Source organism: Callorhinus ursinus, unplaced genomic scaffold (assembly GCF_003265705.2).
Source record: "Callorhinus ursinus isolate GAN/ISIS: 27379988/994484 unplaced genomic scaffold, GSC_fseal_2.0 scaffold29, whole genome shotgun sequence".
NCBI classification, from domain to species: domain Eukaryota; kingdom Metazoa; phylum Chordata; class Mammalia; order Carnivora; family Otariidae; genus Callorhinus; species Callorhinus ursinus.
The window spans coordinates 8,351,177-8,375,776 of NW_027397091.1; positions in this window are offsets into that span (position 1 = coordinate 8,351,177).

Below are 24,600 nucleotides of genomic sequence, written 5' to 3' on the forward strand. Positions count from 1 at the left end.
CACTCTACTTAAAATCTTATTCAATATTCTCGGGTACGTGGGTGGCTCAGTCAGTTGAGCATCCAACTCTTGATTTTGGCTCAAGTCATGATCATCAGGGTTGTGGGATTGAGCCCCGCGTCGGGCTTCACACTCAGCATGGAGTCGGCTGGAGATTCTCTCTCTCCTTCTTCCTCTGCCCCTCCCCCCACTCGCTTGGTCTCTCAGTAAATAAATAAATAAATAAATAAATAAATAAATAAATAAATACCTTTAAACAAATCCTATTAAATATTCAAAGACTAAATAACTCTCTGTATCTCCTCCAATCCTGGTAAGCTTTAATCACCCTTTTGCATACCGGTTCCTAGTTTGGACCTTTGATAAGTCCTTTTGGTCCTTCGTATTCATGGAGAAGAAGTGTTTGTACATTCCTCTGCTCTAAAGAGCTCTTTGAGGGTCCACCTTCGCAATTCTAGTCTAGATAGAGCCTGCTCATATGGTTTGTGTTAGACTCTGGGTAACCAGGGTATGGCCACATTGGTGGAGCCAGAAGAATGATTGAGATGGATGGTTTTGTTGTCAACTACTTTAAAATGTCTTGGGAGGGGTGCAGGGACCATTTTGGGGGAAGGGGATGATTATAAATAATAGAGCTAAGCATACCAGATTCAGAACTGAGAAGAAAAAGAACTAAGCCTCAACACTGAGAATTTTAAACACCAACTGAAGAATGCTCTCAGCTTTCCTTTTTTGCAGACTTGAAAAACGTGTTGTTTCTAGGACACCATGGATCTGAGAGAAATATATAATTAATGGCTGGGTATTAGTGTGAGGATTGATAGGATTTTACTAATTCTGTCTTCATGGCTCTATGATAATGTTTACACATGATTTTGAATTCCTTTCATTTTCATTTCTTTGATACAGTCCTTAGAACTCACCACTTGAAGGGTAAATGGGGATTCATTTTTTTCCCATTATGATCTGATTAAATTGATTTAGTTAGGCTTATAAAAACTAAAAGCTAAAATTTTATTAAAGCATCATGTATTTTCATACCAGTGTCAGTGGCATCAATGTCATCCAGTGCTCATCATGACAAGTGCACATCTTAATCCCCATTACCTATTTCAGCCACCTCGCTACCCACCTCCCTTCTGATAACCATCAATTTGTTCTCTATAGTTAAAGAGTCTGTTTCGTGGTTTGTCTCTCTCCATTTTTTTCCCTTTGCTCATTTGTTTTGTTTCTTAAATTCCACATATGACTGAAATCATATGGTATTTGTCTTTTTCTGACTTATTTTGCTTAGCATTATACTCTCTAGCTCCATCCATTTTGTTGCAAAGGGCAAGATTTCATTCTTTTTACAGCTGTATAATATTCCTGTGTGTGTATATTTGTGTGTGTGTGTATACCACATCTTCTTTACCTATTCATCAATCGGTGGACACTTGGGCTACTTTCATATTTTGGCTATTATAAGTTATTGTTTATTGCTACAGTAAACATAGGGGTGCATATCCCTTTGAATTCATGTTTTTGAATTCTTTGGGTAAAAAACCAGTAGTGTGATTGCTGGATCTTATGTAGGGTAGTTCTGTTTTTAATTTTTTGAGGAACCACCATACTGTTTTCCAGAGTGGCTGCACCAGTTTATATTCCCACCATATGTTCCATATGGCTCATTTTCTCCACATCCTTGCCAAAACTTGTTTCTTATGTTGTTGACTTTACCAGTTCTACAGGTATGAGGTGATATCTCATTGTAGTTTTGATTTGCATTTCCCTGATGATAAGTGATGATGAGCATCTTTTCATATGTCTGTTGGCCATTTGTATGTCTTCTCCGAAGATATGTCTGTTCATATCTTCTATACATTTTTAAATTGGATTATTTGGGGGTTTTTTTGGTGTTAAGTTGTATAAATTCTTTATATATTTTGGATACTAACCCTTTATTGGATATGTCATTTGCAAAGATCTTCTGCCACTCCATAGGTGACCTTTTAGTTTTGTTGATTGTTTTCTTCACTGTATGGAAGCTTTTTTTTTTTTTTTTTAAAACAGAGGTTTTTGTTTTGATATAGTCCCAATAGTTTTTGTTTTTGTTTCTCTTCCTCAGGGGACCTAACTAGAAAAAATTTGCTACAGCTGACGTCAAAGAAATTACTGTCTGTATTCTCTTCTAGGACTTTTATGGTTTCAGGTCTCACATGTAGGTCTCTAATCCATTTTGAGTTTATCTGTGTGTATGGTGTTAGAAAGTGGTCCAGTTTCATTCTTTCGTTATGTAGCTGTCCAGTTTTCCCAGCAGCATTTGTTGAAGAGACTGTCTTTTTCCCACTGGATATTATCTCCTGCTTTATCAAAGATTAATTGACCATATAATTGCGGGTGTATTTCTGGGTTTTCCATTCAGTTCCATTGATCTATGTGTCTGTTTTTGTGCCAGTACCATACTGTTTTGATTACTGCAACTTTATAATATAACTTGAAGTCTGGAATTGTAATGCCTCCAGCTTTGCTTTTCTTTTTCAAGTTTGCTTTGGCTATTCAGGTTATTTTGTAGTTCCATACAAATTTTAGGACTGTCTGTTCTAGTTCTGTGAAAACTGCTGTTGGTATTTTGATAGGGATTGCACTAAATCTGTGGATTGCTTTCGATAGTATGGATGGGCATTTTAACAATATTTCTTCTTCCAATCCATGAGCATGGAATATCTTTCCATTTCTATGTGTCATTTTCAGTTTCTTTCATCAGCGTGTTATAATTTTCAGTCATATCTTTACCTCCTTGGTTAGGTTTATTGCTAGGTATCTTGTTATTTTTGGTGCAATTGTAAATGGGTTTATTTTCTTAATTTCTCTTTCTGCTGCTTCATTATTGGTGTATAGAAATGCAACAGGTTTCTGTGTTGATTTTGTATCTTGCAACTTCACTAAATTCCGTTATCAGTTTTAGTAGTTTTTTGGTGGAGTCTTTTGGATTTTCTATATATAGTATTATGTCATCTGCAAGTAGTGAAAGTTTTAATTCTTCTTTACTAATTTGGATGCCATTTATTTCCTTTTGTTGTGTGATTGCCGTGGCTAGGGCTTCCAGTACTATGTTTAATAAAAGTGATGAGAGTGGATATCCTTGTCTTGTTCCTGACCTTAGGGGAAAGGCTCCCAGTTTTTTGCCATCGAGGATGATGTTCACTGTGGATTCTTCACATAAGGCCTTTGTTATGTTGAGGTATGTTCCCTCTAAACCTACTTTGTTGAGGCTTTTTATCATGAATGGATTTTGTACTTTGTCAAATGCTTTTTCTGCATCTGTTGAAATGATCATATGGTTTTTATTCCTTCTCTTATTGATATCACATTGATTGATTTGCAAATAGTGAACACCCTAGCAACTCAGGAGTAAATCCCACTTGATCATGGTGAATGACTTTTTAAATGGTATCATTAAATTCAGTTTGCTAGTATTTTGTTGAGGATTTTTGCATGTATGTTCATCTGAGATATTAGTCTGTAGTTTTTTGTTCTTTTTGTTGTTGTTGTTTGTTTTTGTTTTGTGGTGTCTTTATCTGGCTTTGGTATCAGGGTAATACTGACCTCATAAAATGAATTTGGAAGTTTTCCTTCCTCTTCATTTTTTGGAACAGTTTGAGAAGAATACGTATTAACTCTTTTTAAAATGTTTTTAGAATTCGCCTGTGAAGCTATCTGGTCCCAGACTTTTGTTTGTTGGGAGTTTTTTTTATTACTGATTCAATTTCTTTGCTTACCAAATCAATCTGCTCAAATTTCTATTTCTTCCTGTTTCAGTTTTGGTAGGTTCTATGTTTCTAGGAATTTATCCATTTCTGCTAGGTTGTCCAATTTGTTGGCAAGTAATTTTTCATGATATTCTCTTTCTGTGGTGTTGGTTGTTATTTCTCCTCTTTCATTGGTACTTCTGTTTATTCATGTCCTTTCTCTTTTTTCTTGATAAGTCTGGCTAGAAGTTTATAAATTTTATTGATTTTTTTTTTCAAAGAACCAGATCCTGGTTCCATTGATCTGTTCTATTGTTGCTTTAGTTTCTATATCATTTATTTCTGTTCTGATTTTTGTTATTTCCTTACTTCTGCTGTTTTGGGGTTTTGTTTGTTCTTATTCTAGCTCCTGTAGTTATAAGATTTGGTTGTTCATTTGAGGTTTTTCTTGCTTCTTGAGGCAGGACTGTGTTGTTCTAAATTTACCTCTTAGAACAGCTTTTGCTGCATCCCAAAGGTTTTGAACAATTGTATTTTCATTTTCATTTGTATCCATGTACTTTTTAAAATTTCTCTATTGATTTCCTGGTTGGCCCACTCATTGTTTTTATTTGCATATTATTTAACCTCTATGTATTTGTGGTCTTTCCAGAATTTTTTCTTGTGTTTAACTTCTAATTTCATGGTGCTGGGTCAGAAAAGATGCATAGTATGACCTTGATCTTCTTGAATTCATTGAGGCTTTCTTTTGCAGTCTATGATCAGTTCTGGAGAATATTCCATGTGCACTTGAAAATACTGGGTATTCTGCTGTTTTAGGATAGAATGTTCTGAATATATCTGTTAAATCCATCTGGTCCAATGTGTCATTCAAAGCCATTGTTTCCTTGCTGACTTTCTGTTTATATGATCTGTCCATTGATGTAGTGTGTTATTAAAGTCCCCTAGTATTATTGTATTATTACTGATTAGTTCCTTTATGTTTATTATTAACTGTTTTATGTATTTAGGTGCATAAATATTTACAATTATTGTATCTTTTTCTTGGATTATCCCTTTTATTATTACAGAGCGTCCTTCTTTGTTTCTTGTTACAATGTTTGTTTTAAAGTCTGTTTTGTCCAATATGAGTATTGCTATCTTTTGACATCCATTTGCATTGTAAATGTTTCTCCATACCCTCACTTTCAATCTGTCTGTCTTTAGGTCAAAAATGAGTCTCTTGTAGGCAGCATATAAATGAGTCTTGTTTTTTATCAATTCTGTCACTCTATGTCTTTGATTGGAGTAGTCCATTTACATTCAAAATCAGTATTGATGGGGGGCAAAGATGGCGGAGTAGGGGACCCTATTTCAACCAGTCGCCTGAATTGAGCTGGATATCTACCAGGCCACTCTGAACACCCATGAAATCAGCCCGAGATAAAAGAAGATATATCTGAATCTCTACAAACAGAATATCCTCAGTGGTTGGTTTTGAGGTATGAAGCAGGAAGATGTGATTCTGTGGGCAGATATCTGCAGGTAAACAGAAGGGGGAGGGAGTCTCCAAGATCCTGCACCACAGGTGTGTGAAAGCCTCCCGTGCTGGGGACCAGGCTTCCAGACCAGTAGCGGCAGGGAAAGGACATTAGGGCAGCCCTTGGACTGAAATCTGGAGCTGTGGGGGCACCTGTGAAAACTGGGGGCAGCTGATGGTTCTAGAAGCACAAATGGCAGAGACATGCCAGGACCTGGAATTGAGGGCTGGGAGGACTGCAGGGGGGCGCACAACCCAGGACGCTGCAGGTTTAGCAGCACAGACAGTGTGGCCTGGAGAGCTCAGTGAAGAATAGACTGAAATCTCTCTGTTCTGAAGGAGAGGTTTGGAAATCGTCACTTCTTTTTTTATTTTTTTTTATTTTTTTAATTTATTTTTTTATTATGTTATATTACTTACCATACATTACATCATTAGTTTTTGATGTAGTATTCTATGATTCATTGTTTGCATATAACACCCATTGCTATATTTAATACATGCCCTCTTTAATACCCATCACCATGCTAACCCATCCCCCCACCACCCTCCACTCTAGAACCATCAGTTTCTTTCTGAGTTAATAGTCTCTCATGGTTCGTCTCGTGCACCAATCCCCCCTTCATTTTTCCCTTCCTAATGTCTTCTTTTTTTTTTTTTTAACATATAATGTATTATTTGTTTCAGAGGTACAGGTCTGTGCTTCAACAGTCCTACACAATTCACAGCACTCACCACAGACATACCCTCCCCAATGACTGTCACACAGTTACCCCATTCCTCCCAACCCCCACAACTCCAGCAACCCTCAGTTTGTTTCCTGAGATTAAGAATTCCTCATATCAGTGAGGTCATAGAATACATGTCTTTCTCTGATTGACTTATTTTGCTAAGCATAATACCCTCCAGTTCCATCCATGTCATTGCAAATGGCAAGATCTCATTCCTTTTGATGGCTGCATAATATTCCATTGTATATATAAAACCACTTCTTCTTTATCCATTCATCTGTCGATGGACATCTTGCCTCTTTCCATAGTTTGGCTGTTGTGGACATTGCTGCTATAAATATCGGGCTGCACGTACCCCTTCAGATCACTACATTTGTATCATTGGGGTAAATACCCAGTAGCGCAATTCCTGGGTCATAGGGTAGTTCTATTTTCAACTTTTTGAGGAACCTCCATACTGTTTTCCAGAGTGGCTGCACCAGCTTGCATTCCCACCAACAGTGTACGAGGGTTCCCCTTTCTCCTCATCCCCGCTAACATCTGTCAATTCCTGACTTGTTAATTTTAGCCATTCTGACTGGTGTGAGGTGGTATCTCACTGAGGTTTTGATTTGGATTTCCCTGATGCCAGTGATGTTGAAAAGGTTTTCATGTGTCTATTGGCCATCTGGATGTCTTCTTTGGAAAAATGTCTGTTCATGTCTTCTACCCATTTCTTGATTGGATCATTTGTTCTTTGGGTATTGAGTTTGATAAGTTCTATATAGGTTTTGGATACTAGCCCTTTATCTGATATATCATTTGCAAATATATTCTTCTATTTTGTCAGTTGTCTTTTGATTTTGTTGACTGTTTCCATTGCTGTGCAAGAGCTTTTTATCTTGATGAAGTCCCAATAGTTCATTTTTGCCCTTGCTTCCCTTGCCTTTGGTGATATTTCCAGGAAGAAGTTGCTGTGGCTGAGGTCGAAGAGGTTGCTGCCTATGTTCTCCTTTAGGATTTTGATGGACACCTGTCTCACAGTGAGGTCTTTCCACCATTTTGAGTCTATTTATGTGTGTGGTGTAAGGAAAGGGTCCAGTTTCATTCTTCTGCATGTGGCTGTCCAATTTTCCCAACACCACTTGTTAAAGAGACTTTTTTTCCATCGGACATTCTTTCCTGCTTTGGCAAAGTTTAGTTGACTATAGAGTTGAGCGTCCATTTCTGGGCTCTCTATTCTGTTCCATTTATCTATGTGTCTGTTTTTGTACCAGTGCCATACTGTCTTAATGATGACAGCTTTGTAATAGAGTTTGAATCTGGAATTGTGATGCTGCCAGCTTTGTTTTTCTTTATCAACATCCCTCTGGCTTTTCGGGGTCTTTTCTGGTTCCATAAAATTTTAGGATTATTTGTTCCATTTCTTTGAAAAAGTGGATGGTATTTTGATAAGGATTGCATTGAATGTGTGGATTGCTCTAGGTAGCATTGACATCTTCACAATATTTTTTCTTCCAATCCATGAGCATGGAATGTTTTTCCATTTCTTTGTGTCTTCCTCAATTTCTTTCATGAGTATTTTATACTTTTCAGAGTACAGATTCTTTCCCTCTTTGGTTAGATTTATTCCTAGGTATCTTATGGTTCTGGGTGCAATTGTAAATGGGATTGACTCCTTTATTTCTCTTTCTTCTGTCTTATTGTTGGTGTATAGGTATGCCACTGATTTCTGTGCATTGATTTTATATCCTGCCACTTTCCTGAATTCCTGTATAAGTTCTAGAAGTTTTGGGGTGGAGTCTTTCGGGGTTTCCACATAAAGTATCATATCATCTGCAAAGAATGAGAGTTTGACTTCTTCTATGCCAATTTGGATGCCTTTTCTTTTTGTTTTCTGATTGGTGTGGCTAGGACTTCTAATACTATGTTGAATTGCAGTGGTGATAGTGGACATCCCTGCCATGTTCCTGACCTTAGGGGAAAAGCTCTCCGTTTTTCCCCATTGAGAATCATATTCACTGTGGGTTTTTCATAGATGGCTTTTAAGATATTGAGGTATATAACCCTCTATTCCTAGAATCTGAAGAGTTTTAATCACGAAAGGATGCTGTACTTTGTCAAATGCTTTTTCTGCATCTTTTGAGAGGATCATACGATTCTTGTTCTTTCTTTGATTAATGTATTGATGTGCAGATTGATGTGCTGATTGATGTGCAGATATTGAACCAACCAATGGTGGCCTCATAAAAAGAGTTTGGAAGTTTTCCTTACATTTCTATTTTTTGGAACAGTTTCAGAAGAATAGGTATTAATTCTTCTTTAAGTGTTTGGGAGAATTCCCCTGGGAAGCCATCTGGCCCTGGGCTTTTGTTTGTTAGGAGATTTTTGATGACTGCTTCAATTTCCTTAGTGGTTATAAGTCTGTCCAGGTTTTCTATTATTTCCTGGTTCACTTTTGGTAGTTGATACATCTCTAGGAATGCATCCATTTCTTCCAGGTTATCTAATTTGCTGCCATAGAGTTGCTCATAGTACGTTCTTATAGTTGTTTCTATTTCTTTGGTGTTGGTTGTGATCTCTCCTCTTTCGTTCATGATTTTGTTGATTTGGGTCATTTCTCTTTTCTTTTTGATAAGTCTAGCTAGGGGTGTATCAATCTTGTTAATTCTTTCAAAGAACCAGCTCCTAGTTTCGTTGATCTGTTCTACTGTTCTTTTGGTTTCTAGTTCATTGATTTCTGCTCTGATCTTTATGATTTCTCTTCTCCTGCTGGGTTTAGGCTTTATTTGCTGTTCTTTCTCCAGCTCCTTTAGGTGTAGGGTTAGGTTGTGTATTTGAGACCTTTCTTGTTTCTTGAGAAAGGCTTGTATTGCTATATACTTTCCTCTTAGGACTGCCTTTGCTGCATCCCAAAGATTTTGAACAGTTGTGTTTTCATTTTCATTGGTTTCCATGAATTTTTTTAATTCTTCTTTAATTTCCTGGTTGACCCATTCATTCTCTAGTAAGATGCTCTTTAGCCTCCATGTATTTGAGTTCTTTCTGACTTTCCTCTTGTGATTGAGTTCTAGTTTCAAAGCACTGTGGTCTGAAAACATGCAGGGAATGATCCCAATCTTTTGGTACCAGTTGACACCTGATTTGCGATCTCTTCTGGAGAATGTTCCATGGGCACTAGAGAAGCATGTGTATTGTGTTGCTTTTGGATGGAATGTTCTGAATATATCTGTGAAGTCCATTTGGTCCAGTGTGTCATTTAAAGTCTTTATTTCCTTGTTGATCTTTTGCTTAGATGACCTGTCCATTTCAGTGAGGGGGGTTTTAAAGTCCCCCACTACTATTGTATTGTTGTCAATGTGTTTCTTTGATTTTGTTATTAGTTGGCTTGTATAATTGGCTGCTCCCATGTTAGGGGCATAGATATTTACAATTGTTAGATCTTCTTGTTGGATAGACCCTTTAAGTGGGATATAGTGTCCTTTCTCATCTCTTATTATAGTCTTTGGTTTAAAATCTAATTTGTCTGATATAAGGATTGCCACCCCAGCTTTCTTTTGGTGTCCATGAGCATGGTAAATGGTTTTCCACCCCCTCACTTTCAATCTGGGGGTGTCTTTGGGTCTAAAAGCATATCGACGGGTCTTGTTTTTTCATCCAATCTGATAACCTATGTCTTTTGATTGGGGCAGTTAGCCCATTTACATTCAGGATAACTACTGAAAGATATGAATTTAGTGCCATTGTATGGTCTGTAAGGAGACTGTTACTGTTTATTTTCTGTCTTCCTTTCCCTTTCTGGTCTATGTTGCTTTTAGGCTCTGTCTTTGCTTAGAGGACCCCTTTCAATATTTCTTGGAGGGCTGGTTTCGTGTTTGCAATTTCCTTTACTTTTTGTTTGTCCTGGAAGCTTTTTATCTCTCCTTCTATTTTCAATGACAGCCTAACTGGATATAGTATTCTTGGCTGCATATTTTTTTTTCATTTAGTGCTCTGAAGATATCATGCCAGTCCTTTCTGGCCTGCCCGGTCTCTGTGGATAGGTCTGTTGCCAATCTAATGTTTCTACCATTGTAGGTTACAAATCTCTTCTCCCGAGTGGCTTTCAGGATTTTCTCTTTGTCTCTGAGACTCGTAAGTTTTACTATTAGATGTTGGGGTGTTGACCTCTTTTTATTGATTTTGAGAGGGGTTCTCTGTGCCTCCTGGATTTAGATGCCGGTTTTCTTCCCCACATTAGGGAAGTTCTCTGCTATAATTTGCTCCAATATACCTTCTGCCCCCCTCTCTCTTTCATCTTCTTCTGGGATCCCAATTATTCTAATGTTGTTTCATCTTATGGTATCACTTATCTCTTGAATTCTGCCCTTGTGATCCAGTAGTTATCTCTTTTTCTCAGCTTCTTGATTTTCCATCATTTGGTCTTCTATATCACTAATTCTCTCTTCTGCTTCATTTTCCCCAGCAGTTAGTGCCCCTATTTTTTATTGCATCTCATTAATAGCCTTTTTGATTTCGAGTTGGTTAGATTTTAGTTCTTTTATTTCTCCAGAATTGGTTTCTCTAATATCTTCCATGCTTTTTTCAAGCCCAGCTTGTATCTTTAAAATCATCATTCTGAACTCTAGTTCCAATGTCTTTGTCCGTATTGATTAGGTCCCTGGCAGTCGGTACTGCCTCTTGTTCTTTTTTTGAGGTGATTTTTTTCCATCTTTTCATTTTGTCCAGAGGAGAATAGATGAATGAGAGAACAAAATGCTAACAGGATAATAATGGTCCCAGAAAAATATACAGTATACAAATCAGAATAGACCTAAAACCGGGGGAAAGGAAAGGGAAAGAAAGAGAAAAGAAAAGAAAAAAGAAAAGAAAAAAAGAAAAAGATAAAAACAAACAAAAAACCCAGAATATGATAAAATATGATCAGGCTGGTGCATAGATCTGTGCCACACACTAGATTTGGGGCGTATTTTGGTATGTTAGAAGAGAGTGCCTCCCAATATTTTAAAGAAAGAAAAACTTCGTATATACGTACAAAATTAAAGGTAAATATGATGAAGGGATGGAATATGACTACAAAGATGAAAATTATAAAAGATTTTATAAAATGAATTGATAAGAAGTTGGTTGAAGAAAGAAGAGGAATTAAAAAAAATTAAAAAAAAAGGGAGAGAATGTGATCAGGCAGGAGAATAGAACAAAGCAATATCCTAGAGATTTACAGTAATATTTTGGTCTGTTTGTTAGAAGAAACTGTATCCCAAAATTTTAAAGAGAGCACAGCTTATATATATATACATATATATATATATAAAATAAAGTTACTATGAAGGGATAGAATATGACTCTAAAAATGAAAACTAAAAAAGATTTTTTAAAAAGGGTTTGATAAGATGTTGGTTGAAAACGGAAAATGAAAAATCCAAAAGAAAAAAATTTAAAAAATTAACTTTGAAAGACTATAGAATAAGGAGGGAAAAGCCATGAATTCTATGTGCAGTATTCCCCTAATGCTGGCATTCTGCCATTCTCATTTATCGGTAAACTTGGTCTTAGCTGGCTGTTCTTGCTGATTTTCTGGGGGAGGGGCCCGTTGCAGTGGTTCTCAACATGCTGTTACTCTGGCAATTCTGTTTGAGCAGAGTTGCCGCACCCTTGCAGGGCCCAGGCTAAGTCATCTGCTCGGGTTTGCTCTCAGAAGCTTTTGTTCCTTGCAAGCTTTCTGTACAACTTTGGAGGACAAGAGTAAAAATGGCGACCTCCGAATCTCTGGGGGCCACACTCCTCAGTGAGACCCCAGAGAAAAGCCGTCAATCACTCCCATCTCCCCGGTCTCTGGCCGCATGCCGTGCTCACCTGGCCTGTGACCAAGGGTTTCTATCTCCGGCACATGACCCCATTTGGAGTCTCCAAACCCAACAAATCCCTGTGGTGCATTCCCACACCACTCCTTCCGGGAGAGGAAGAGAAGTCTCCCCAGATCTGCCACTTGTTGGGACCCTCCTGGAAGAGCAGTGGCCTGACTGTGCTGCGGATCATGGTTATGGCAACCCCGAGCTGAGAGCCCACTCCTTGGCTCTGTCTCTGCAGCTGGCTTCACCACTCCAATACCTGGGAGCTCTGCCACACTCAGGCACCCCCGGTCTTTCTGTGTCCCCGAGGGTCCTGAGAACACACTGTCCCAGCGTGGGTTCCACTCCCTGCTTAGCCACTGGAGCGATGTCCCTCAGCTTAGCAGACTTCTAAAAGCTCCAATTTTGTACTCTGCTGCTCTGTCACTTACCAGTAGCGGCTGATGGAGGCTCCCTCCCCCCGCCGTGTATCCTCCCTAATATGGCCTCGGATTCACTTCTCTGCATGTCCTACCTTCCAGAAAGTGGTCACATTTCCTGTTCAAAGAGTTGCTGCTATTCTTTTCTTTGATCTCCTGTTCAGTTCATAGGTGTTCAGAATGGTTTGATCCCTATCTAGCTGAATTCTTGGGACTAGACGAAATTTAGGTCTCCTACTCCTCTGCCATGTTGCTCTTCCCCCTGTAAACGGTCACTTCTGCTCTGTTGGAAGCGACGTGGAATGCCCCCAGGGAAAGCTGCCAGAGAACAAAAGCCCCCCATAACCGGTTTTCACTAAGCCCATCCCCCACATAGGGGACAGGGCAACTCTGCCCAAACAGGGTTGCCTGAGTAACAGTGTAGCAGGCCCTTCCTCCAGAAGACAGGCTGGGAGAACAAGAGGATGACAACCCCAAGGTCCCTATAAAACAGGTGCATCTTGCTTGGGTTATGGTCAATAATTTGGACTCCGTACATTCCCTCAACCACTCCTCAACAGAATGACTAAGAGGAATAACCCCCAAAATAGGAAAGACTCAGAGACTGTGACTTCTGCCACAGAACAAATGGATATAGATATAAGCAAGATGTCAGAAATAGACTTCAGGGTAACAGTTATGATGATAGCAAGAATGGAGAAAACAATTAATGGCAACATAGAGTCTCTAAGGTCAGAAATGAGGGCTAATCTGGTAGAACTTAAAAGTGCTATCAATTAGACCCAATCTAATCCTGATACTCTAACAGCTAGGGTAAACAAGGCAGAAGAACAGAATTAGTGATCTAGAAGAAAAACTGATAGGAAAGAAGGAACAGGAAGAGGCCTGGAACAAACGGCTTAAAATCCATGAAAACAGAATTAGAGAAATAAGTGATGCCATGAAACGTTCCAGTGTCAGAATTATCAGGATCCCTGAGGGTGTGGAGAGAGAGAGAGGGCTAGAAGATATATTTGAGCAAATTGTATCTGAGAACTTCCCCAATCTGGGGAATGAAACAAGCATTCATGTCCTAGAGGCAGAGAGGACCCCTCCCAAGATCAAGGAGAACAGACCAATGGCCCAGCATGTAATAGTAAAACTCACAAATCTTAGAACGAAGGAAACCATCTTAAGGGCAGTTAGGGGGAAGAGATTCCTTACATACAGAGGGAGGAACATCAGAATACCGTCAGACCTATCCACAGAGACCTGGCAAGCCAGAAAGGGCTGGCAAGTCATATTCAGGGTACTAAATGAGAAAACATATAGCCAAGAATACTTTACCTGGCAAGGCTGTTATTTAGATTGGATAGAGCAATACAGAGCTTCCAGGACTGGCAGAAACTGAAAGAATATGTGGCCACTAAGCCAGCCCCGCAAGACATATTAAGAGGGGGTTCCATAAAAGGAGAAAGACCCCAAGAGTGATATAGGATAGAAATTTACAGAGACAATCTATAGAAGAAAGGAATTCACAGGCAACATGATGACAATAAAATCATATCTTTCAATAATCACTCTCAAAGTGAACAGTCTAAATGCTCCCATAAAATGGCAAAGGGTTGCAGATTGGATAAAAAGACAAGACCTATCCATATGCTGTCTACAAGAGACTCGTTTTGAACCTAAAGATACATCCAGACTGAAAGTGAAGGGCTGGAGAACCAACTTTCATGCCAACACACCTCAAAAGAAAGCTGGGGTAGCAATTCTCATATCAGACAAGTTAGATTTTAAACTGAAGACTGTAGTTAGAGACACAGAAGGACACTATATCATTCTTAATGGGTCTATCCAATAAGAAGATCTAAAATTGTAAATATCTATGCCCCCAACATGGGGGCGACCAACTACATAAGCCAACTTAACCAAAATAAAGACACATATTGATAATAATATGTTAATTGTAGGAGACCTCAGGCAAGGAGTAAGATGGCGGAGAAGCAGGAAACCTAAATTTTGTCCGGTTCCAGGAATTCAGGTAGATTGTTATCAAACCATTCTGAACACCTATGAACTCAACAGGAGATCGAAGAAAAGAATAGCAGCAACTCTATATGCTATGGTGAGCACTGTGAATTGTGCAGTTCTGATGAATCACATACCTGTACCTCTGAAACAAATAATACATTATATGTTTAAAAAAAAAAGAAGATGATAGGAAGGGAAAAATGAAGGGGGAGGAAATTGGAGGGGGAGATGAACCGTGAGAGACTATGGACTCTGAGAAACAAACTGAGGGTTCTAGAGGGGAAGGGATAGGGGGATGGGTTAGCCTGGTGATGGGTATTAAGGAGGGCACGTACTGAATGGAGCACTGAGTGTTATATGCAAACAATGAATCATGGAACACTACGTCAAAAACTAATGATGTAATGTATGGTGATTAACATAACAATAAAATTAAATTAAAAAAATTATAGGACACCTCAACACTCCACTCTCAGCAATAGATCATCTAAGCAGAAAATCAACGAAGAAACAAGAGCTTTGAATGACACACTGGGCCAGATGGACCTCATAGATATATAAAGAGCATTCCACCCTAAAACAACAGAATACTCATTCTTCTTGAGCGCACATGGAATTTTCTCCAGAATAGACCACATACTGGGTCACAAATCAGGTCTTGACCAATACCAAATGATTGAGCTTATTCCCTGCATATTCTCAGGCCATAATGTTTTAAAACAGGAACTCAATCACAAGAAAAAATTTGGAAGAAATTCAAACACTTGGAAGCTAAAACCACTCTGCTCAAGAATGTTTGGGTTAACCAGGAAATCAAAGAAGAACTTAAACAATTCACAGAAACCAATGAAAATGAAAACACATTGGTTCAAGACCTATGGGATACTGCAAAGGTGGTCCTAAGGGGGAAATAGCCATCCAAGCCTCATTCAAAAAAAATAGAACAATCCCAAATTGACCAGCTAAATTTATACCATAAAGAACTGGACAAAAAAACAACAAATGATGCCTAAGCCAGGCATTAGAAGAGAAATAATTAAGATTAGAGCAGAGATCAATGAATTAGAAACCAGAAATATGGTAGAGCAGATCAATGAAACTAGAAGCTGGTTCTCTGAAAGAATTAATAAGATTGATAAACCACTGGCCAGACTTATCCAAAAGAAAAGAGAAAGGACCCAAATTAATAAAATTATGAATGAAAGGGGAGAGATCATGACTAATACCAAGAAAATAGAAGCAATTATTAGAAATTATTATCAACAACTATATGCCAATAAATTAAGCAATCTGGGAGAAATGGATGCCTTCCTGGAAACCTATAAACTACCAAGACTGAAACAGGAAGAAATTGACAACCTGAATAGACCAACAACTAGTAATGAGATTGAAGCAGTGATCAAAAACCTCCCAAAAAAACAAGAGTCCAGGGCCTGATGGATTCCCTGGGCAATTCTACCAAACATTCAAAGAAGAAATAATACCTATTCCCCTGAAGCTGTTTCAAAAAATAGAAACAGAAGGAAAGCTTCTGGACTCAATTCTATGAGGCCAGCAAACCAGGCAAAGACCCCATCAAAAAGGAGAATTTGATGGGCGTCTGGGTGGCTCGGTCATTAAGTGTCTGCCTTTGGCTCAGGTCATGATCCCAGGGTCCTGGGATCAAGCCCCACATCGGGCTCCCTGCTCAGCAGGAAGTCTGCTTCTCCCTCTGCTTCTCCCTCTGCTTGTGTTCCCTCTCTCACTGTCTCTGTCAAATGGATAAATGTTTTTAAAAAAAATTTTAAAAAGGAGAATTTCAGACCAATACCCTGATGAATATGGATGCCAAAATTCTCAACAAAATCCTAGCTAATAGGATCCAACAGTACATTAAAAGGATCATCCACCATGACCAAGCGGGATTTATCCCCGGGATGCAAGGGTGGTTCAACATTTGCAACTCAATCAATGTGATAGAACACATTAATGAAAGGAGAGAAAAGAACCATATAGTTCTCTCAATTGATGCAGAAAAAACATTTGACAAAATACAACATCCTTTCCTGATTAAAACTCTTCAGAGTATAGGGATAGAGGGAACATTCCTCAATTTCATAGAATTCATCTATGAAAAACCCACAGGAAATATCATTCTCAATGGGGGAAAGCTGAGAGCCTTTCCCTTACGATCAGGAACATGACAAGGATACCCTCTCTTGCCACTATTGTTCAACATAGTACTAGAAGTCCTACCAACAGCAATCAGATAACAAAAAGAAATAAAAGGTATTCAAACTGGCAAAGAAGAAGTCAAACTCTCTCTCTTCACAGATGACATGATACTTTATGTGGAAAACCCAAAAGACTCCACCCCCAAATTACTAGAGTTCATACAGCAATTCAGTAATGTGGCAGGATACAAAATCAATGCACAGAAATCAGTTGTTTTCTTATACTCTAACAATGTAACTGTAGAAAGAAAAATTAGAGAATTGATTCCATTTACACTAGCACCAAAAACGATAAGATACCTTGGAATAAACGTAACCAAAGAGGTAAAGGATCTATACTCTAGGATCTACCAAACACTCATGAAAGAAATTGAAGAAGACACAAAAAGATGGAAAAAAAGATGGAAAAATGTTCTATGCTCATGGATTGGAAGAATGAACATTGTTAAAATGTCTATGCTGCCCAGAAGACACGAACAGACATTTTTCCAAAGAAGACATCCAAATAGCCAACAGACACATGAAAAAGTGCTCAACATTGCTCGGCATCAGGGAAATCCAAATCAAAACCTCAATGAGACACCACCTCACACCACTCAGAATGGCTAAAATTAACAAGTCAGGAAACAACAGATGTTGGCAGGGATGCGGAGAAAGGGGAACCCTCCTACACTGTTGGTGGGAATGCAAGTTGGTGCAACCACTCTGGAAAACAGTATGGAGGCTCCTCAAATAGTTGGAAATAGAGCTACCATACGATCCAGCAATGGCACTACTGGGTATTTACCACAAAGATACAAATGTAGGGATCCGAAGGGGTATGTGCACTCCAATGTTTATAGCAGCAATGTCCACAATAGCCAAACTGTGGAAAGAGCCAAGATGTCCATCGACAGATGAATGGATAAAGAAGAAGTGGTATATATACACAATGGAATATTATGCAGCCATCAAAAGGAATGAGATCTTACCATTTGCAATGACGTGGATGGAACTGGAGGGTGTTATGCTGAGTGAAATAAGTCAATCAGAGAAAGACATGTATCATATGACCTCACTGATATGAGGAATTCTTAATCTCAGGAAACAAACTGAGGTTGCTGAAGTGGTGGGGGTTGGGAGGGATGGGGTGGCTGGGTGATAGACATTGTGGAGGGTATGTGCTATGGCTAATGCTGTGAATTGTGCAAGACTGTTGAATCACAGATCTGTACCTCTGAAACAAATAATGCAATATATGTTAAGAAAAAAAGAAAGAAGATAGCAGGAGGGGAAGAATGAAGGGGGGGAAATCGGAGGGGGAGACCAACCATGAGAGACGATGGACTCTGAAAAACAAACTGAGGGTTCTAGAGGGGAGGGGGGTGGGGGGATGGGCTAGCCTGGTGATGGGTATTAAAGAGGGCACGTTCTGCGTGAAGCACTGGGTGTTATGCACAAACAATGAATCATGGAACACTACATCCAAAACTAATGATGTAATGTATGGCGATTAACATAACAATAAAAAAATTAAAAAAAAATGTCTATGCTGCCCAGAGCAATTTATACCTTCAATGTCATCCTGATCAAAATACCAATGGCATTTTTCAAAGTGCTGGAACAAACAATACTAAAATTTGTATGGAATCAGAAAAGAGTCCGAATCACCAAGGGAATGTTGAAAAGGAAAAACAAAGCTGGGGGCATCACGTTGCCTGATTTCAAGCTATATTACAAAGCTGTGATCACCAAGACAGCATGGTATTGGCACAAAAACAGGCATATAGACCAATGATACAGAATAGAGAGCCCAGATATGGAGCCTCAACTTTGTGGTCAAATAATCTTTGACAAAGCAGGAAAAAATATGCAATGGAAAAAAGTCTCTTCAATAAATGGTGCTGGGAAAATTGGACAGCTATATACAGAAGAATGAAACTTGACCATTCTCTAACACCATACACAAAGATAAACTCAAAATGAATGAAGGACCTCAATGTGAGACAGGAATCCATCAAAATCCTAGAGGAGAACATAGGCAGTAACCTCTTTGACATCTGCCGCAGCAACTTCTTTCAAGACACGTCCCCAAAGGCAAGGGAAACAAAAGCAAAAATGAACTTTTGGGACTTCATCAAGATAAAAAATTTCTGCACAGCAAAGGAAACAGTCAACAAAACAAAGAGGAAACCCACAGAATGGGAGAAGATTTTTACAAGTGACACTACTGACAAAGGGCTGATATCCAAGATCTATAAAGAGGCAACCCACAGAATGGGAGAAGATTTTTACAAGTGACACTACTGACAAAGGGCTGATATCCAAGATCTATCTAAAAGTTACTTCTCAAGCTCAACACCCAAAGAACAATCAAGTCAAAAAATGGGCAGAAGACATGAACAGACACTTCTCAAAAGAAGACATACATATGGCTAACAGACACATGAAAAAATATTCCTCATCATTTGCCATCAGGGAAATTCAAATCAAAACCATATTGAGATACCACCTTACACCAGTTAGAATGGCAAAAATTGACAAGGCAGGAAACAATAAATTCTGGAGAGGTTGTGGAGAAAGAGGAACCCTCTTATAGTGCTGGTGGGAATGCAAGCTGCTACAGCCACTTTGGAAAACAGTATGGAGTTTCCTCAAAAAGTTAAAAATAGAGCTACCCTGCAACCCAGCAATTGCACTACTGGGTATTTACCCCAAAGACACAGATGTAGTGAAAAGTAGAGCCACATGAACCCCAATGTTCATAGCAGCAATGTCCACAATAGCCAAACTGTGGAAAGAGCTGAGATGCCCTTCAACAGATGAACGGATAAAGATGTGCTCCATATATACAATGGAATATTAGTCAGTCATCAGAAAGGAAAAATACCCAGCTTTTGCATCAACAAGGATGGGACTGGAGGAGATTATGCTAAGTGAAATAAGTCAAGCAGAGAAAGTCAATTATATGGTTTCACTTATTTGTGGAACATAAGGAATAACATGGAGGACATTAGGAGAAGGAAGGGAAAAATAAAGGGGGGGAATCAGAGGGGGAGATGAACCATGAGAGACTATGGACTCCGAGAAACAAACTGAGGGTTTTGAGGGGAGGGGGGTGAGAGGATGGATTAGCCTGGTGATAGATATTAAGGAGGGCACATATTGCATGGAGCATTGGGTGTTATACGAAAACAATGAATCATGGATCACTACATCAAAAACTAATGATGTAATATATGGTGATTAACATATTAAAAAAATCGGTATTGATGGATATGTATTTAATGCCATTTTATTACTAGTTTTTTATCCATTCCGTCACTCTATGTCTTTGATTGTAGTGTGTAGTCCATTTACATTCAAAATCAGTATTGATAGATATGTATTTAATGCAATTTTATTACTAGTTTTTTGGTCGTTTCTGAAGACCTTCTCTGATCCTTCCTTGTCTTTCATGGTTTGCTGGGGATTTTAGTGATATATTTGGATTTATTTCTGTTTATTCTTTGCTTATTTATTAGTGGTTTTCAATTTGTGATTACCATTAAGTTTGTATATAACATCTTTTGCATATAACAGTCTATATGAAGTCGATAGTCATTTAAGTTTGACCCATTCTTTCTTCCCTATGTTTCATATTTAACATCTTTTTATCTTGTGAGTTCCTTGAATGATTTTTTACAGAAATACTCATTTTTACTGCTGTTGTGTTTTCTATCTTTATACTGTCACTTTTAGTTTCTTGTTTCCACCCAAATGTCCTCTTTAGTATTTCTTGCAGGGCTGGTTTATTGGCAATGAACTCTTTTAATTGTTGTTTATCCGAGAAACTATCCTTCTATCCTGAATGGCAGCCTTGCTGGATAGAGTATTCTTGGCTGCACATTTTTCTCACTCAGCATTTTGGATATATCATGCCATTCTTTTCTGGTCTTCCAGGTTTCTGCTGAAAAACCTGCTGATACCCTTATGACATTCCTTTGTTTGTAACTGTCTTCTGTCTTGCTTCTTTTAATATTTTTTCTTTATCACTATATTTTGCTATTTTAATTACAATATGTCTTGGTGTGGATCTGCTTTTTTTTTATTTTGTTGGGGGTTGTCTATGCCTGGTAGATCTGGGTATCCTTTTCCTTCCCCAGATTAGGGAAGTTTTCAGCTATTAATTCTTCAAATAAATTCTCTGTCCCCTTTTCTCTCTCTTCTTCTTCTGGGACTCCTATAACACAAATGTTATTGCCTTTAATGGAATTACTGACTTCCCTTTTTCTCTCTTTTGTTCAGCTTAATTAGAGAAGACTCTGTCTTCTAGGTCATTAATTTGTTCTTCTGCTTCGTCCAGCCTGATGTTCATTCCAGCAAGTGTGTTTCTCATTTCTTTATTGGGTGCTTTCTCTCTGCTATGTTGTTCCTTATCTCTGATTTATTGGTCTCACTGATGTTCTCCACTCCTTTCTTAGGTCCAGTAAATATCCTTATGATCACTGCTTTAAATTCTCCATTAGGCATGTTACTTCTATCTCCTTCACTTAAATCTCTCACTGTGGCCTTGTCCTGTTCTTATATTTGGTATAAATTCCTCTGTTTTCTCATTTTGTCTAAGTCTCTGTGACTGTTTCTCTGTGTTAGGAAAGTCAGTTATGTCTTCTGTTCTTGAGAGTAATGGCTTTATGAAGAGATCCTGGAGTGCCCTGCAGTATAGGATCCCCTGTTCCCCAGGTCTGGTACTTCCAGGATGGTCTCCAGTGTGTGCTATGTGTGTTCTGCTGTTGTATCCTGGCTGCTTTATCCTTCAGGCCAGTCATCTGCAAAGGGTCTCTTCCTGCTTTGGGCAATGTTTGGTCCCTGGTCTGAATGTAGCACATTTTAACTAGGTGTGCTGTAGTCTGCTTGTGAAATGAGACCTGTCACCAGTGCCACCACCAGAACTGAGGCCTTGCAAAACTCCCAGGTCAGGAGATATGGTATTGGCAAAGGTTAGGGCTGTTCTTCTGAGGAAGGGTGCCTGCCACATTGGGATTGAGGCAAGCTTGACTGAGACAGCTGGTTCTTCGGGAGCATGGGGGGATGGGGGAGGGACAGGTTTTGACATAATAAAGTTAGGTAGTGAGTGTTCGTGCTATACTGGTTCCTGCAGGTGGCCCTGTGCTTATGCTGAGAGGTAGGGGAGGGAAATGGCACCTGCCAGTTCCTTTGTTCCTGGAGGGGTCTCTCTGTGAATGCTGCCTCTCTGGAACATGCTCCCAGATGAGGGACTACCACCCCACGTGTGCCCTAGGTGCTCTTCTGATTGCTGTTTCCATGCTGTATGTCCATGGGCTGTTTGCCTTGCCTTCTCTCCAAGAGCAGTCCCAATGTCCTCCTAGCTCTCCCAGAGCCAAGTACGTGGACCTTTAAAACTCCAGGCTTTAGGCCCTGCAATTTGCAAGAACTCATGAGATTTCCCCTGTGTGTTAGTCTGTCTCTTGCCCTTCTCCACAACCATGGCTCTCTCCCCACCACAGTGGCCATGATCTGTTTCTCTCCCAAACTGCATTTCTGTACTTTCTACCTTCTTTGATGTGGCATCTTTACCTTTAGTTGTGGAGTTTGTTCTGCCAATATTCAGATTGATCTCTGGGGTACTTAGGATGATTTGATAGTTGTCTGGTTTAGTTGTGGGACAGAGTGAGCCTAGGGTCCTCCTACTCCACCACCTTTTTCCCTCACTGTCAGTGGCCAACTTTTAAAGATGGGTTTAGTTATTATAGTATTCCTGAATCACAGAGTCATTGGTTCAGATGCATTCTCTAGGGCGCATTCAATAATGTCAATAACCAATACTTACTTTAAGAAAACAAAATTCAAATAAATTTTCCACTCCCAATATTCTTTGGATACATTCACAGAAAGCTGAAAAGAGTCCTACAATTCAGGATTTGAATGGGAGTTTTTGTGGCAGAGTTAGACATAGCAGTGGCTCCCAAGGTTATTTTAATATCTGGTTTGGCCCCTAAATTGTGTGTGATTTTAGACTGTCCACTGTATCTCCCTGGACCTCAGTTTCCTCAATTACAATAGGATGCAGCTGGAAAAAATTCATTCAGAAGTATGTGTTGAGAACCTACCACATAGTAAGCCATGGGATATATCTGCAAAAGGGGTAGACATGGCCCCTGTCCAAAAAGAACTCATAAGACACACGTGCGTCCAGCGTAGACGACAGATAACATATGGGAATGTGTGAGCTAAGCATAGGAGTTTTCTAAATTCATGAGTCCTGTGTTCATATCATATTGAAATTTCTGACAATGTATGAACTCAATAGAATCTCTCTAATCCTATGCTGTAGGGTTTGTGCCTATGCATAAGTGGGCACTTTTTTTTTTCCTTTTCCTGCTTATCATTTGTGACTTAAATCAGGAGTAACTTCACATGACCAGGTCTCTCTGGGGCAGGAGCTCTCCTTTGCATATCCATAGCCCTTGTCTTTGAATTTTATCCTAGCACCATATTACAGTATCTGTTTACTCATCTGCCATCCCACTAGATATAAAATGCTTAGAGTCATTAAAAAATTTGTTATATTTAAAACTACTATATAGTAGACACTATATGACAATACATATGAATTCATTAGTTAACAAACTAAGTAATGAGGTCAGTAATTAATTATTGATGCTGATGATGTCAGTACTTTATCTCTTAGGTCCTGTTAACAGAATTCAAACTATTCTATACCAATGTGGTCAGTAACACTCATTTAGTCATATAAGGTAACACTCACTTACTTATCTAAGCAGAAATGTCTCTGTTACAAAAATTCAAATATGGATGAATTTCAGTTTGACAGTCGCTTTTCATTGGATCCACACAGCCTTTCCTGAACTCCCTAGGCTCCTCTGACTTTGGATTCAGAGTTCCGGCTGAATCTCTTACTGTGAAGTTGATCATTCTCATATCCTGCTTTGATTTTTCTATCTGTGTATCCCTTACCAATGCTATTGTAAGCCTCCCAAAAGAGCACAGTTTAGTGGACTGTTAAGAAATTTATAGTACCTATTTATAATAAACTAATTGGTCTGTTGGCAGGATGTAGCCAATCAAGGAGGCAGTATATCAATCTGTGGTATGTAATCAGTGAATTTTTGGGAAAGAGCACTCAAGTTTGGTTACATTGAATCAGCCATTTGCCAGTTACTCCATTGTTAAATGTTCACATATTTAAATGATCACAGAGAGATTGGTGAGAGCTGTGCCATACAGGAGCAATGGAGCAGACTTTTCCAACCGTGATTGCAGCAGAATCACCCATGGGCTTTTAAAGTATTGAGATGCCCCAGACCCTGTCCCTAGAGAATCCAACTTGGGAGGTCTGGTATACAGCCACAGGATCATAGTGCTGAAAACCCTCTACAGATAGTACTGGAAAGAAGTCAGGGTTGTGAATCACTGTAGTAAACTTCAGAGAATTAGGAGATATTTTCCTCCAGGACTTTGTGATCCCCTCAAGAAATGTGCAAATGTTATTGCTTTTGAAAAGTGACCCCGAGTGCCTCAATTGTCTGAGTTGCTGAGAATATTTGTCGATTTTTAGCCTATTTGGGTGAGCTAAATAAAGGGTTTTAGCGAGCACAGAAACCATGAGTTAATTAAAATCAACCATGAAGTTGAAGCAGAGATGCCAGTAGTCTGCTAACTTGCTGACTGTTGACAGATTGGAGTGGAGGGTGTTGAGTCAGTTCATATCCTCTGTGTTGTACTCATTTACCAATAGGAGGTAAATGAGTCAATCTTTAAAAATTGTGAAAACTGACATTTTAAATGTATTCACAAACTTTCTCAGAGGGTTTGGAAAACAAGGCGGCTGTGTGGTCTAGAGAAAAAGGACCTTGAACCTTGGACCTCCTCTGAGGGCTGCTGCTAACCACACATGTGACCCTGGGCCTAATATTTAACCTCTTGAGGTCAGTTTTCTTATCTGTAAAAAGTGTGGGCTATGTTATTCTCCAAGCCTCCCACTTAAAATCCTATAATTTTTTTTAAAGATTTTATTATTTATTTGACACAGAGAGAAAGCACAAGCAGTGGGAGCAGCAATCAGAGAGAGAGGGAGAAGCAGAGTCCCCGCTGAGCAGAGAGCCTAAGGCAGGGCTTGATCCCAGGACCCCGGGATCATGAC